The sequence below is a fragment of the Suncus etruscus genome, chromosome 1 (genome assembly GCF_024139225.1).
Source record: "Suncus etruscus isolate mSunEtr1 chromosome 1, mSunEtr1.pri.cur, whole genome shotgun sequence".
In the NCBI taxonomy this organism is placed as follows: Eukaryota; Metazoa; Chordata; class Mammalia; order Eulipotyphla; family Soricidae; genus Suncus; species Suncus etruscus.
Genome location: NC_064848.1, coordinates 86,025,775 through 86,041,113, shown reverse-complemented (window position 1 = coordinate 86,041,113; position 15,339 = coordinate 86,025,775). Strand labels below are relative to the sequence as shown.

Genomic DNA, 15,339 nt, shown 5'->3' with positions numbered 1-15,339 from the left:
CCTTTCAAAGGCTTACTTCCAGTATTTAAAGAAAGGAAGGAGGGGCTGGAGTGGTGGTGCAGCAATAGGGCTTTCGCCTTGCTGACCTAAGACAGACCGCATTTTAATCCCCTGGCGTCCCCTATGGTCCCCCAAGCCAGGAGCAATTTCTGAGCGTCACCAGGTGTGGCCCAAAAACAAAAACAAAAACAAAAAAAAAAAAAAGAAAAGGAATTCCTGTAAAAGTTGTCACCACCCCCAAACAAAATAGAGTCAAATGAAATTTACAATTAATTTAAAATGCATTGTTAGCTAATTTTGAAAAACATTGATTTTCTTTAACGTATATATTTTTTGTAAGTATAAGGAATATAATTTATTACTAACAATACTACATTTTTCACACAATGTTAAACTAGATGCTTACAGACCTGAGAAATTTTCTGTTTGTAAAAATAAAACATTTGGAGTTTTTGAGTGATTTTTTTTGGGGGGGTCGCACCTGGTGATGATCAGGGGCTACTCCTGGCTATGCGCTCAGAAATCGTTCCTGGCTTGGGGGACCAAATGGGAAGCCCTGGATCGAACCGAAATCGACCTGAATCAACCACGGGCAAGGCATTACGGCTGTGCTATCACTCTGGCCCCACATTTGGAGTTTTTATTAAAGCTTTCCTATTTGCTGGAGAGAAAATTAAGTGGGGTATTGATGTTTTTTCTCCCTTTTATATTCCTGGCATTATCATTTTAGATATTTGCAAGGTTGGGGACTTATAATATTCAAGGAAATTAAATGTGCTTCTGTACTGTCTCTATTTTAAGAAACTGATTAGTTCATTCCAGAAATCATATTTTCTGAGAACCAGTTATATACTTTAGGTAGCAGGATTGCTTGAAATGAAAATACTTTCAGGGTGGGCCCAAATAAGTTAAAGTTACTGACAGGGATTATCATTATGTAACATGGAAATGTTCATACAATGATGTTTTAGGTAACTCTTAGATAATGCCTTAGATAATTCAGGCCTGGCTAACTAACTGAGCAACACCATAGACAATACACCGGGAGGGATCATACTTTGCATTGTTCATAAAATAAAAGAAAACATAATCAGGGCCAGAGAGATAGTATGGAGATAGGGCATTTGCCTTGCATGCAGAAGGTCGGTGGTTCAAATCCCGGGATTCCATATGGTCCCCCGAGCCTGCCAGGAGCAATTTCTGGCTTAGAGCCAAGAGTAACTTCTGAGCATTGATGGGTGTGACACCCCCCCCCAAAAAAAAAAAAGATAAAGGAAAAAGAATCAGGAACATTCATTCAGGTATTACAATACAATTCCAGATTACTGGATAGACAGAAATAAAACTTAACTTGTGGATACAGAAAAATTAGTCTTCATTAAAGAATCACTAAGGTAGAGATCAGTGACCTATGATTTAGTCATGAAAAGCCTGACATGTTGAATTGATCAGAGGATAAGGGAAGGAGATGAGTGAGAGTTATGTCCAGGTGGTGGAGTCAGCAAATAGCTGAGGGTAAACCAAATTGAGTTATGAAATCTAGAGGCAAGCAAACTAGTTGGATCATTTCCTGGGAAGAGAGAAATATTTGTTTTAAATGTGAATGAATAAGGGAAGTAGAAAGCCTGTCTAGAGTTCAGGCGGGGGGTGAGGTGGGGAGAAGGGAGATTTGGGTCATTGGTGATGGGAATGTTGCACTGGTGAAGGGGGGAGTTCTTTATATGACTGAAACCCAACTATAATCATATTTGTAATCAAGGTGTTTAAAGGTATTAATTAAAAAAGAAACTTTTTTTTCTAATTTTAGGACCATTTCTTTTATGTTAAAGGTAAAAGTGAATAGAAATGATATTTGAATGCAAGGGATGTCCTTCTGATTAGGGACTGGAAAGAGTATAATGGGTAGAATGTTTGCCTTGCATACAGCTGGCCTGCACCCCATATGGTTCACCGAGTTCTGCCATGAATGATCCCTGAGTGCAGAGTTAGGAATTAAGTCCTGAATATCACAAGGTGTGACTGCCCTCCCTCAAAAAAGGGGAAAAAATTCAAATTAACAAAAAAACACAAAAACCATAAACATCAGTCTGAATCTGATTGGTCATATAGGGCTATAAAGTTAACATGTAGAGTCTTGGTTTTAAGTAGAGGGTGGCATATAATATCTAGAAATAGGATTCACTGAAGGGAGGAGTTTTGACGGGATGACTAGTTCCATCTTGGGTATGTTGAGTTCACATGGTGTGAGTGCTCTTAGAAAGTATGCAAGGCGTGCTCGCTTCGGCAGCACATATACTAAAATTGGAACGATACAGAGAAGATTAGCATGGCCCCTGCTCATGGATGACAAGCAAATTCGTGAAGCATTCCATTTTTTTTTTATTACTTTTCTCTTCTTCAAACAAAACCACATAACTTGAACTAGCTAGTCCTGCCCCCCAGTTAGAGGGGGAAATAAGGGAGGCACCAGGACCAAACAGGTGCAAGACTACTAAGTAGTAGGCTAGATACAGAGGGGGATCACATATTCTAGCAACCCTGGGGGTGAGGGAAGAGGATATGGGAGGTAGGACAAAAACGGAGGTGTAGGGAGGACAATTTGGTGATGGGAATCCCCCCTGATTGTATGTAAATATGTACCTAAAATATTATTGTCAACAATATGTAAGCCACTATGATCAAAATAAAAATTATATTAAAAAAGAAAAATAAAAAAAAGTAAAAAAAAGAAAGTATGCAAGGCATAGTTTAGTCAAATAAAAAGAAAATGAGGTAAAAGAGAGGATCTAGAAAATCTGTAACTGTGCAAAGAAAATCTACTTTAGGACTACTTTGGGTCCCACCTTTGGAATACCATGACAGCTTATAGTTTGTTTTCCAGTAAGGAGTAAACCACAAAAGCCTCCCAATGAAATTGCTCAGTGTCTCCAGCGAGGTACTTGTTCTCCACATATCAGCCTTGTAACTGTATGGTTCAAGTCCTGCCTCAGATATGGTTTTTCTCTGTAGTAGATGCTGAAGGTCGCCAAAAACTTGAATCCTTCATAGAAGACAATGGGTGAACGAGAACCTATGCAGAATAGGACTGACAACGAAATCTTGAAATTACCTACATTTAGAATTAAGAGGAAACAAAGAGGAGCAAAGAGAATGTCTGAGACCAGAGAGCAGGAAGGAAAAAAAGAAAACTTGTAAGAGGGAGTTTCAAGGAGGAGGCATGTTATTTATGAATTGAAAGTGCTGCTCAGAGGTTTAAGAAACTGATATCTGCATTTAGTATTTTGAATTTGGGGGATCCTTTTAAGATATTTTGCTAGAAGACAAAGAGGGAAGGTTAATTAACAGATAATAATAAAACAATGGAGTATAGATGGCCAGTGCACAAACTGAGGGAAACATGTAGTTGATAGAATGACCACTAGATTAAAGAAAAAGTAGTTTTACTTTTTTGCATCTCTACTAAGGAAGATGAATACATTTGTAGGTATTTGAAAAGGAGCCAGAACAAGAAAGATTTATTTCCTCGGAGGAAGCAAAAGTGTGTGAAATACGTAGGGAGCCAGGGTGGACAAAGAGGGAAGGGTTGATTCATCTGTTTATAAGTAATGAACTATAAAAGATTGATAGATGCAGCTAATTTGGAATTCCTGAGCAGAGACTGCCCTTCATTCTTTTTTGTTTGTTTGTTTTGAAGCCACACCCAGTGGTGCTCAGGGGTTACTCCTAGCTCTGCACTCAGGTCATTCCTGGTGGTGCTTGGGAGACCAAATGGGATGCTGGGTATTGAACCTGGGTTAGCCATTTGCAAGGCAAAACACCTACCTACCTGCTGTGCTCTCACTCTGGTCCCTGCCTCATTCCTCTGTAAATAATGATTTTTATAGTAAGTAAAAGTCTTTATAGCTTAAATAAAAGCTACATTTCAGGCCAAAGAGATAGTACAGGAAGAACTATGCTGGCCTTGCATACATCAAACCCAGGTTCAATCCCTGGGCTGACCCCCCACCCCAAGCCCTGCCAAGAGTGTTCCCTGAGTACCACCCATGTAGCCTAAGTATTAACTACATTTTATAATAATACTTACTATATAAACTTTATACTATTTATAATAATAAAACTAAGTTCCTAAAAATTAATCAAAGTAATTGTCATTGTTACCATCACTATTCCACCATTAATCTTTTAGTGAGCATGTCCCAAGCCATAATTTATCTGTAAATACTTTTATCTTCAAAACAAATGTGTTGTTTAGATGAGTTTACATTAAAGTGACCAATTTTTTATTTCACAAATTTTGTTTATAGTTTAAAAGCTATACATAACATACATTCATGTATATATTCATAGGTATTTTGGTGTATAATAAGAGTAGGTTGATTATCTAAAATTGTTACAGTAGTGGGCCAGAGAGAGGTAGGATTAAAGTGCTTCCTTTGCATGCATTTGACCCCTGTTAGATTCCTTTTTTGTCTTTTTTTTTTTTTTTTGGTTGGGGTGACACTTGACAATGTTCAGGAGTTACTCCCGGTTCTGCTGGCATTGCTTAGGGAAGAGACCATATGGGAGACTAGGGATTAAACCCAAGTTGACTGTATTAAGGGCATGTACCTTATCTGGTGTATTGTCATTCCAGGCCTTGGCCCAAATCCTGGTTCAGTTCCTGGTACATATATGTTCCCCCAAGCACCACCATGCATTAATAACCCTGAGTGCGGAATCAGGTTTAAGTACTGAGCACTACCATGTGAGACTCCAAAACAGAAAAGCCACTAACAAAATATTAAGGTGGCATTTTTTTTTAAAAGTAAGAGTTCTATTCTGTAATTTATTCATTGACATTATTTAGTTGTGCTTAAATTTTATGAGCTTTCCATAAAACACAGTCACCATTAATTCCTTTTTCATCAAATCATTGACTTGCAATTGAAAAGCAAGGAAGAGATATAATACAACACTAAATTATTAAGTGTTCTATGTAATGTTTTTCCTACTATCTTTGAAATCTGAAGAAATTACATACTATTTATCTGAAGTAAGATAAGTGTATTATGAGCTAAAATACAAATTACTTTTATAATTTCCTCTGCTCTTTTTAATGAATGCTTTTTGTTTAGTCTTACATCAGATAAATAACGAAAATTTTTGTTTTGATTAGCTAAAGCACAGAACAAAAGTCAACAGTAACAGTGTTGACTGACTTAAAAGGTTAAATGTCACTTGGAAAGAGTAATTTTTCAATCTCTTTTTGCTTCTTGTATCATAGAAATATGGTAGGCTAGTGATAGGAAGAAGATTTAGCAGCTATGGTAACTTAATGGACTGTCATTCCAATAAGAACATGAGAAATTGGTGTCTGACAAAGCCCCATTATTGGTTTTTGTCTTATCTGGGCTCACCTTCCATCATTTCCCACATTATGAAGAGATTCATAATCAAAACATTTAATGCAGACTGGATCTAAGAGACTTTTCTAAAGCGCTCTTCTATCTGCCCATAGAAATGATTTCTTCAGAAATTCTTCTGGCAAACTTGGTTGTGCCCTGAGGCATTGTTTTTATACTGACAGCTTAAAAATTATGTGACTTAAAAATTAAAATACAGGGGGCTGGAGAGATAGCACAACGGTAGGGCCTTTGCTTTGCACACGGCCAACCCAGGACGGATCTGGGTTCGATTGCCTGCATCCCATATGGTCCCCTAGCCTGCCAGGAGCAATTTCTGAGCGCTAAGCCAGGAGTAACCCCTGAGCACCCCCCCCCCAAAAGAACCCCAGAAACATTTTGTTAAAATGTGAAGAAAAGGTATATCTCAAAGTCAAGGTAAGTAAGGTAAGTACTGTAGTCTTTTTTCAGGAGACTACAGAATAATGGCTGAATGCCGTATGCTGAGAGCTAATTCTGTGGTATGGTTCCATGTTCCAGGTCTTACTGGCATAATGTGCTGGAAGCCCAATATTATTAGTATACCTAGGGAGAGGAACTCAATCCAGTCTTACAAGAAACCCATTTTTGAGCCAAAATGTTAACTCATTCATTTCCAGTAAAAGTTGTTTTCAAATTTACTCAGATCTATCATGAACATTTGTTAGAAAACCATCTTAGAGTGGAACAGTGGGATGGTAAGTGTGGAACTCATGAAAGAAGACTGGCTGATCTTAATGTCTAGTGAGCTCAAGCCCATCTGATGTCTCTTAAGGACCTAAGACAGGGTTGGAATCTTGCTGAAAAGGTGTGTTTTTAGGGTTTTCTTGTATATTGTAAAATAATAAGGTATGTGTGTATATAAGTACATTACAGTTAATTATACTGTCTGTTAATTGCCTTTAAAACCTACCTCGTTGAGGCTAGAGGAATAGCACAGTGGTTAGGTTAGTGTTTGCCTTGCAAGAGGTTGACCTGGGTTCAAAATTAAGCATGTCTTATGATCTCCCAAGCCTGCCAGGAATGATTTCTGAGCACTGCCGAGCTAGGAGTAACCCTCGAGCATCACCAGGTGTGGCCTCCAAACAAAAACAAACAAATAAAAAAACCCCACCTAGATCCTTAGATTTGATATAATTATGGTCTTTGATCTTTTCTACTAGTAATTCATCCTTTTCACCTGATACAGATATTTTTCCCCTTTGAGTTTTTTTTTTTTTACTTTGGTTCAGGAGATACCGTATATATAATACATATATATTTCATGTCTTTGTGTCTGTTCATGGAAATTCCCTAGCTAAAGTAGCCTCGTAGAGATAACCTTTTGTCACATCATTGGACAGTGGTATTTGGAGGAAAAAATTCCACAAAAAAAGTGCCGCATTCTAGAGTTCTAAATTAAATAAGTACTAAACTTTGAGTTTTTAGCATTTTTGTGTATGAATAGCTTTTGAATATGTAAAAAAAAGTATAGATTCAATAGAAAAAAAATGAATGCCCTATTTTTACCAACTTAGTTTGCTTTAGAAAAGCTGTTGTTTGAATTCATGAAAGAGGGAAAAGATAATACGATATACAAAATAAAGTGCAATATCTGAGAAAGTGGACAAAAAACAGTTCACAATAAATAAGCTTATGTATACATTTAGCAACTTGAAAAATATAATTTTCTATCAGTTATTATGAAAATAACTAGAAAGACTTAAAGAAATTGCATACTATCCAGTTCATTATTTTATGAGCATCTCAAAATGAATCTGTAAAACCTGAATTTGTTGAACTTATCTGCTCATTTTCTGTTAACTAACAGGGTATAACTTACCCTTTTAATACAATTATGGTTCTTTGATTTCACTTCCAGAAAAAAAAATTAAAGCAATGATGGCAGTGATTAAATACCCACAGCTATAGCTTTTAAAACATTGTATAAATATGTTTAGTCCCAGGTTCATACTTTTCATAACTATTGTTCATTGCTCTCCTACCCCCTGCAACCAAGATGGTAGTTTAAGAAAAATTATATTTTAGGATTGGATTTTTTTAAATTAATTTCAGCAGCTAGTGATGCTCCCTTTGCTCTTTATTTGATAATGCTGCTCCATGTTTCCTATTTTCTATCTTAGTTCCAGTGGGCATTCTGTAGACAATGAGCTACTCAGATAACTCCAGTATGTAAGATAACAACAGATTGACTTTAGTAGGATGAAATTCTACCTGGTAAAAATCAGCTAATGGGAGCTGGAGAGATAGCACAGCAGTAGGGCATTTGCCTTGCATGTTGCCAACCCAGGAGGAACCCATTTCCATTCCCAGCATCCCATATGGTCCCCCAGCCTGCCAGGGGCAATTTGAGGGCAGAGCCAGGAGTAACCCCTGAGCAACTCTGGGTGTGGCCCAAAAACCAATCAATCAATAAAGAAAGTTTAAAGAAAAAAATCAGCTAATGGTGGCAGGAAAGTTGCATTGGTGAAGGGGTGTGTATATTTTATGGCTGAAACCCAATTATGAACATGTTTGTAATCATGGTGCTTAAATAGATTATTTAAAAAATTAAAGTTAGCTAAGAAATACTAGTAACTGACATTAGTAGAGATATACTTATTAAACTAATACATCTAGTCTTTATATACACTAAATCCACGTACATAATGTAAAATACTATAACTTCAACCATTGACAGTGTTGGTTAAATTAAATGTCTTTTTGTTCTTTTGTTTGTTTGTTTGTTTGTTTTGGTTTTGGTTTTTGGGCCACACCCGGTGGTGCTCAGGGGTGACTCCTGGCTGTCTGCTCAGAAATAGCTCCTGGCAGGCACGGGGGACCATATGGGACACCGGGATTCGAACCCAACCACCTTTGGTCCTGGATCGGCTGCTTGCAAGGCAAACGCCGCAGTGCTATCTCTCTGGGCCCTAACTGTCTTTTTGGATTATTATACTGAATTGGACAAAGATCTTTGAAGGACAGTCATACACAAATGGGCTTGTTAGTATGCCAAAATTTAGATGGCAGAAACAGCAAGACTGAAAAGTGCTCTGTTACAGATTACTTTGTTTTGATAGTACTTTAAGCTTAGCTCAGAATATGGTTTATCTAAAATGTGAATTAGTGTATGAAGTTATCTTTTGAGATCGCTTTCTTTTTGTAATCTTGGATATTCCTCAAAATGTTTCGAGTGAATCATGTCATATTAAAACATTTTGTTACCTAGTTTTGGCTTAAGTCTACTTTTGTACTGGCAAGATACACAGGAGATTTGAACTTTACTCTGGAGCTAAATGAGCCAAAATGTATACTGACTGTAAATTGCTTTGAAGACTGTGGATCACAAGTTAATAGATTCTGGACCTTGTTTTTCCTTTCATGAGCCAGACATTCCTTGGATTTAAGGGTAGGTTAAATTAAAGAGTAGCAAATTGCTTCCCTCTTTGGAAATAAGCAAAATCACCCTTCTGATAATAAAATATTTCTTTAACATGTCAAGACAGTTACTGAGGAAAGAGAAAGCACGAGGGGGAAAAATTAGGGCAATTTATTTTGAGACTTGTTCTTTGGCAAATGAAAGATGTTTTATAAAAGTACAACTGCTGTGGCCGGAGCCATAGCATAGCGAAGGGAGCATTTGCCTTCCATGCTGCTGAGCCTGCCAGGAGTGATTTCTGAGCACAGAGCCAGGAGTACCCCGTGAGTGCCACTGGGTATGGCCCCAAAACAAAAAAAACAAAAACAAAAAACAAAAGTACAATTGCCTTATACCGTGTGAGTTGAAAATAATGAGAAAAACAAAGAAAAAAAAAAAAACAAATGCCATACTAGAAAGTATACAATAAATCTTGTCCCCCAGAAAGTCCAGTTTTTCTAGCTCTACTCTTAATTGTGCAAAACTTTTAAGACTTTTAGAATTGTCTTCAGAACTGTTTTAAGAGCTGCCTGCCTAAATTAGCATCTTTATTATCACACTTTTTATTTGGACCCAAAAAAGAACATTACTCTGCCTAATCTTCTACTTAAAGTATTCAGTTTGTCTCGGCTGTTTCAAAAAATACAATATTCATTTTTACAGAGCAGTTGAATAATTTAATTTATTTATTCATTCAGCAGCTAGAGTTGAGTGCCTGCCATAAGGCAGGTGAGTTGGAAAGCATACTCTACATCTTCACCCCGGGAGGGGAGAAGGGAGACAAGTGAGGGACACAGAGCAGTAGCCCCCTAGTCTTTGTGGATAAGGAAGGGGTCACCATATGAACTGAGAAAAAGTTTTTGATGAAGAGGTAAAAGACTTTGTCAGGATGCCTCACAAACTGCACACCTTAGGAACATAAAGTATTTGTGGATGTTATAGAATCCGAGAAAAGAGAATTGAGTATTAAGTAAGGAAGGGTCAGTAAGTCATGGGATGGAGAATGCAGAGTGAGGGTTCTCATGTTTGATTATTTTAGTTCAAATTCTGTTTCCTTCATTTTCATTGGCTTTATGATGCTAGACAATTCATTTAGTGACCTTGTATGTCTTGGTGTTTTTTTTTTGGGGGGGGATATTTTTAAAAATCTGTAAAGGAGATGATATTTATTTATAGGGTTAATGGCTTAAATATATAAACCCAGAAAATGTTCTTAACATCACAAGCACAATATGCACTCAATAAATGATAGCTATTTGTACTATCAGTCCTTGGGTAAGAGATAGTTTTAAGTATGTGGTTTTGAGTAATAGGCTCCTTTCACATAGCATATTATCATTTCAAGAGTAATTTATGCTATTGTATCAGTACTTTATTTTTATAGGGCCTAGATGCTATTCTGTTGTATGTGTATGTACTCCCACATATCCCTATTTTATTTATTTGTGAATGGAATGGACATTTGAGTGGTTTCCACTTGTTGGCTGTTAGACCAAGGAAGTTGTGTATATAAGGATATATGTTTTCCTTTTGGTGGCAGAGATATATAATGAGAAGTAGAATTTCTGAATCAAGTGATAACTGAATTACATTTTGAGAACTGTCGAACTTTTCTAGCACAGTTAAAACATACTATAGTCCCACTAGCAATATATAAGTATTCTACTTTCTATACATCTTTGTTAGCACTCTTTATTCCCTTTATAAAATTTCAGTCATCCTAGTGTTTATGAAATGATATCATTGACTTTGATTTGCATTTTGTCTAGAGACTGATTATGTAAATACTCTCTGATGTACTCAATATCTCTAAGTTTATCTTTTTTTTTTTTTTTTTTGGTTTTTGGGCCACACCTGGTGGTGCTCAGGGGTTACTCCTGGCTGTCCTGGCAGGAACGGGGGACCATATGGGACACCGGGATTCGAACCAACCACCTTTGGTCCTGAATCGGCTGCTTGCAAGGCAAACGCCACTGAACTATCTCTCCGAGCCCAAAGTTTATCTTCTTTATAGAAAAATTCCTATTCATTGCTCATTTTGCTAAATTAATCAGTGATTATTTTTATCTCTTTTCCTTGGATCCTCTCAGATCCTCCTTTGTTTAGTATAAGCCTCTATCTCCAGCATATTTGTGAAATGTGAACATAATGATTTCCACAGAATTTCCAGCATTTTAATCTGTTAAAACCTAGACAGGAAGATCTACAGGCATGTTGAGTCAAATGGTGTCCAAGACCAATGACAAGAATCAAATATATATATCTTGTAATCAGGGTGTATATTAACATATATTGTGTTATATATACATATATGTATGCACATATACATATTTAAATCAAGGAAGGATCGTGGTTCAATACATATGTGTATATATACAGAAAGAGAGGGGTTACAAATCTCTTATCAGTTATGTTTTATCCCATTTTTTTTCCTATTACATGAGTTGTGTTTTTATCTTCTTAAAGTTAGTTTTGTATTGGGTACACACCAGGTAGTGCTAAGAGTTAATTTCCTGGCTCTGTGCTCCAGAATGACCCTGAGAGTACTGAGGGAAACATATATGATGCCAGGAATCAAACCAGGGTTGGCAAGGTAAGTGCCTTAATCTCTGGCCATCTCTTAATCTCTTGACCCTCACTTTCATTTTCTTGTTGATTTTCCTTTTTATTTTATGAACCCAGTTTAGTCTTTTGTTGCTTGTGCTTTTAAATAGTGAAAATATCAAGATAATGACAAACTCAAGATCATGAACATGTGTACCCAGATGTTGCTTGTGCTTTAGATGGGTGAAATATCATTGCTAAACCCAAGATTTTTTTCTTGGTTCTTTTGATATTAGCTCTTACTTTTAGGCTTGAAATTTACTTATTTGACTATTTATTGAGGTATATTCTTTTGCCCATGACCCACACGATTCTAGAATACTAGAATCATTTGTAGAAAGTCTTGACACTTGTAGAAAATGAATTGAGTATGAATGTAAGGATTAATTTAAGGGCTCTTCTTTCCTTTTTGCCTTTTTGTTTTGTTTTGTTTTGTTTTTGTTTTTGTGTCACACCCGGCAGTGCTCAGGGGCTACTCCTGGCTCTAGCTCAGAAATCACCCTCAGCAGGCTCGATGGACCATATGGGATGCTGGGATTTGAACCACTGTCCTTCTGTATGCAAAGCAAACACCCTTCCTCCATGCTACCTCTCCGGCCCCCATTCTGGTTTTTTTTTTTTTTCTGACTATATGTATGAATTCATGCCATTGCCACACTATCTTGAGTAGTTACTTTATAGCACATATTACATCAAGAACTAAGGTAATCAGATTTTCTTTCTTTTTTTTTTTTTTTTTTCAAGGGAAATTTTTTCTTTTTGCTTTTGGGCTACACCCGGTGATGCTCAGGGTTACTACTCCTTGCTACGCTCTCAAAAATTGCTACTGGCTTGGGGAACCATGGGATGCTAGGGATCGAACCGCGGTCTTTCTTAAGTTAGCATGTACAAGGTAAATGCCCTACCACTTGTGCCATTGCTCCAACTGCCAATCATATTTTCTTTTTCAAGATTATTTAGGCTGTTCTGGGACCTGTATGTCCCTAATGAATTTTAGGATCAGCTAGTTTCTGCTAAAGATCCACATAAAATCTATGGGTTTTATTGAAGCTGAAGCTATAGAGCAAATTAGGGAACATTGCTTCCTGACAAAACTGAGTCCTTCTGATTCATGAATATGGGCTTCTTCACCTAGGAAGGTGTTCTCTCCATTATTTTACATTATTTGTTACCTGTGTATACAATTTTATTGTTTTTTTTTTTTTTTAAACTACGGCCCGTGGGCCACATATTGTATTTATTCCCATTTTGTTTCTTCACTTCTTTTTTTTTTTTTTTTTTATCTTCAAAATATTTTTTTTATTATGAATTATGAGAACAAAAGATGCAAAGAAAGAGGATAAGGTAAAGTTACAGTGGAATGACAATCACCCATAACATAATTATCTGAAGAAGTCCCCTTGCTGATATCCTAACTTTGAACTTTCACCAAAGAAAGTTAAGATAAATAAAACAGAATCCATGTGCAATTACTTGTTCCCTCAAGTCCCCAGATTGTAGCACATTATACTATTTCTTAACAGCACACAAGGCAATCTAATGCCATCAAACTTACGTAACTCCTTAAACATTAGAGGCATAGTATTTTTTACATTTCCATGTACATGCATATTAGCTTAAGTTAACCTCAAATTTTAAGTGGGTGCGTTTTAAGGATTAGAGTCAAAGGAGCACAGTAAAAACGGTGTTAGAGTGGCAATTGTTGTTTGCATAGGCCCACCAAAATATGAGAGGCATGGAAAGGAATAGCCTTGGGCTAAATACAAAGAGATCCTACCCCTGAAGTTTCCTGGCATAAGACCAGCTCTAGGCCTCAGGAAAGTTATCGTTCGCTCTAAGACATTGTCCGTAGCGCCAACACACTTATCACACAGTCTCTGTTGTTGGTCTCATGTTTCTGTATTAAAGATTCTGGAATCTGCATGTCCTACATTGAAGTCATGATGTGGAGTGCCTTCTCATTTCACCTCACCATGAAAGGGGAATGCAGGAAGCCCTGTCCTGTAAGCAGGTTGTTGTTGTTAAGTCTTCTCAGTGTTAAGGGAAGTCTCTTTTGAGCAGGACGATGTCTGAGCAGTGGTAGGGTCTTCCGTGGTAGAGGATTGCTTCCAGGTGATGTTATAGACAAACCTCACCATAAAGGGGCAATACAGCAAGCCCTGTCCAGTAAGCAGGTCATTGTTCTTGTTGTCTTCTCAGTGTTAAGGGATGTCTCTTTTGAGTAGATCGATGTCAGAGCAGCTGTAGGATCGTCCCTGGTACAGGAATGCCTCCGGGTGATGTTATATACAACCTTGGATGTTTTGTAAATGTCTTCTGTAGATCAAGGGGTAAATGGAGAATGCCCATTCTTCTGAGGCCTGTGCCAGGTCTTTATGTCAATGTTCAGGGTGTAAGGTCTCATTGCACTACAAGATTTGTGTGTTCCCATTTCTATTAGATAAGAACTTATTGGTATGTATAGTATTTTCCCATGTTAGTGTGCCTATGCAAACAAGATATAAAGCCACGTGGTGCTATCAGATATATGGGGGCATAAGACATTTCGAACAAGACCCATGACTTGGATCAAACATAAGTATTAAACTGAGGGATTCTTTCACACCAAATTCCATATTGAGCAGTTCACAAAGAGAAGATAAAAAACAAGGGGGGGGGGGATCATCACTGTATAAGAAAGTATTTAGCAAAAGTTATAGCCGTCAAAGAAAACACCCATAAAATGTTGAAAAGATATGTGTCCTTTTTATGCCTTTTAAAATAGTTGGGTGGGTGTTAACTCTAGGGCACCACTTTGGTCTGTGAATTAGGACTCAACAGTACTTAAGTTAGAAAGGGTAAAAAAGGAGTAATGATGATAGGAGTTAAAGAAGTTAAAGAGAAGTATGAAATTATGAAGGGGTATGCAAAAGGGCAGAGTACAAAATGGACATTCTGCATACATAAAAACATAATTCAATGATAGTGAATACTATTAATGTTTCTTCTGAGAGTACTATTAATGTTTCTTGTGCCCCCGCGCGATTTTGAAAATGTAGACTGGACAGAGATTACCAGTGCCAGCCAAACCTCCTCTAAGCCAAACCTCCCTAAGGAGCCGCATGGATAGTGGGGGAAGGCCTAGGGTACCTTCAGGCTCCACCAAGGGACCCAACTCACCGGCTTGCCCAGGCTTGTGGCCCGGGGAAGCCCTGGAGATCTGGAGCAAGGTGGCCGAGGGGTGCTGGGGTTACCCAAATCCCGCACCCACCCTAGGCTTGGCCAAGCAGGCCTCCGGCATGGCGTGGGCCTACCAAACCTCCTCCTGCTAGACTCCCGGCTCCCAGGAAGGAGAGATCCTTCAAGAAGCTGGGAGAACAGAAGTACAGAGCCCCACCCAGACCCTCCCTAAGGAGCCGCATGGATAGTGGGGGAAGGCCTAGGGTACCTTCAGGCTCCACCAAGGGACCCAACTCACCGGCTTGCCCAGGCGTGTGGCCCGGGGAAGCCCTGGAGATCTGGAGCAAGGTGGCCGAGGGGTGCTGGGGTTACCCAAATCCCGCACCCCCCCTAGGCCTGGCCAAGCAGGCCTCCGGCATGGCGTGGGCCTACCAAACCTCCTCCTGCTAGACTCCCCAATTTTATTGTTATTGTTAAGTTTATACCTAAGTTTTGTTGTTGTTGTCGCTTATCAGGCTGTTATTTTCTGAGTTGTTCTAGGTTTCATGTTGTTTTGTTTGTTTGTTTTTTGTGATGCTTTTTAACCATTTTGTTGCCCCTGTCTTGACCGATTCAAGTATGTTGTTCTTGTTTTATACAAGAGTCCCCAGGATTCAGTCTCACTTGCCAATAAAATCTTATATAAGGTGGTTTGGATAAAAACTTTTCAAAAGTGTATGCGTTTTAATTTAGTAATAGAAAGTTATAATAGTGGGC

The 15,339-nt window shown here is 38.0% G+C and overlaps 1 protein-coding gene and 1 non-coding gene across 2 annotated transcripts in view; both read left to right on the top strand.

The window, feature by feature from the left end:
* CDK6 (cyclin dependent kinase 6) overlaps positions 1–15,339 on the top strand; it is a 223,271-nt gene that overhangs the window by 34,887 nt on the left and 173,045 nt on the right. The gene's annotated exons all lie outside the window — the stretch shown is intronic.
* Positions 2,272–2,378, top strand: LOC125997230 (U6 spliceosomal RNA). The gene has a single exon (XR_007491646.1). It is a non-coding gene; the product is annotated as a U6 spliceosomal RNA (small nuclear RNA).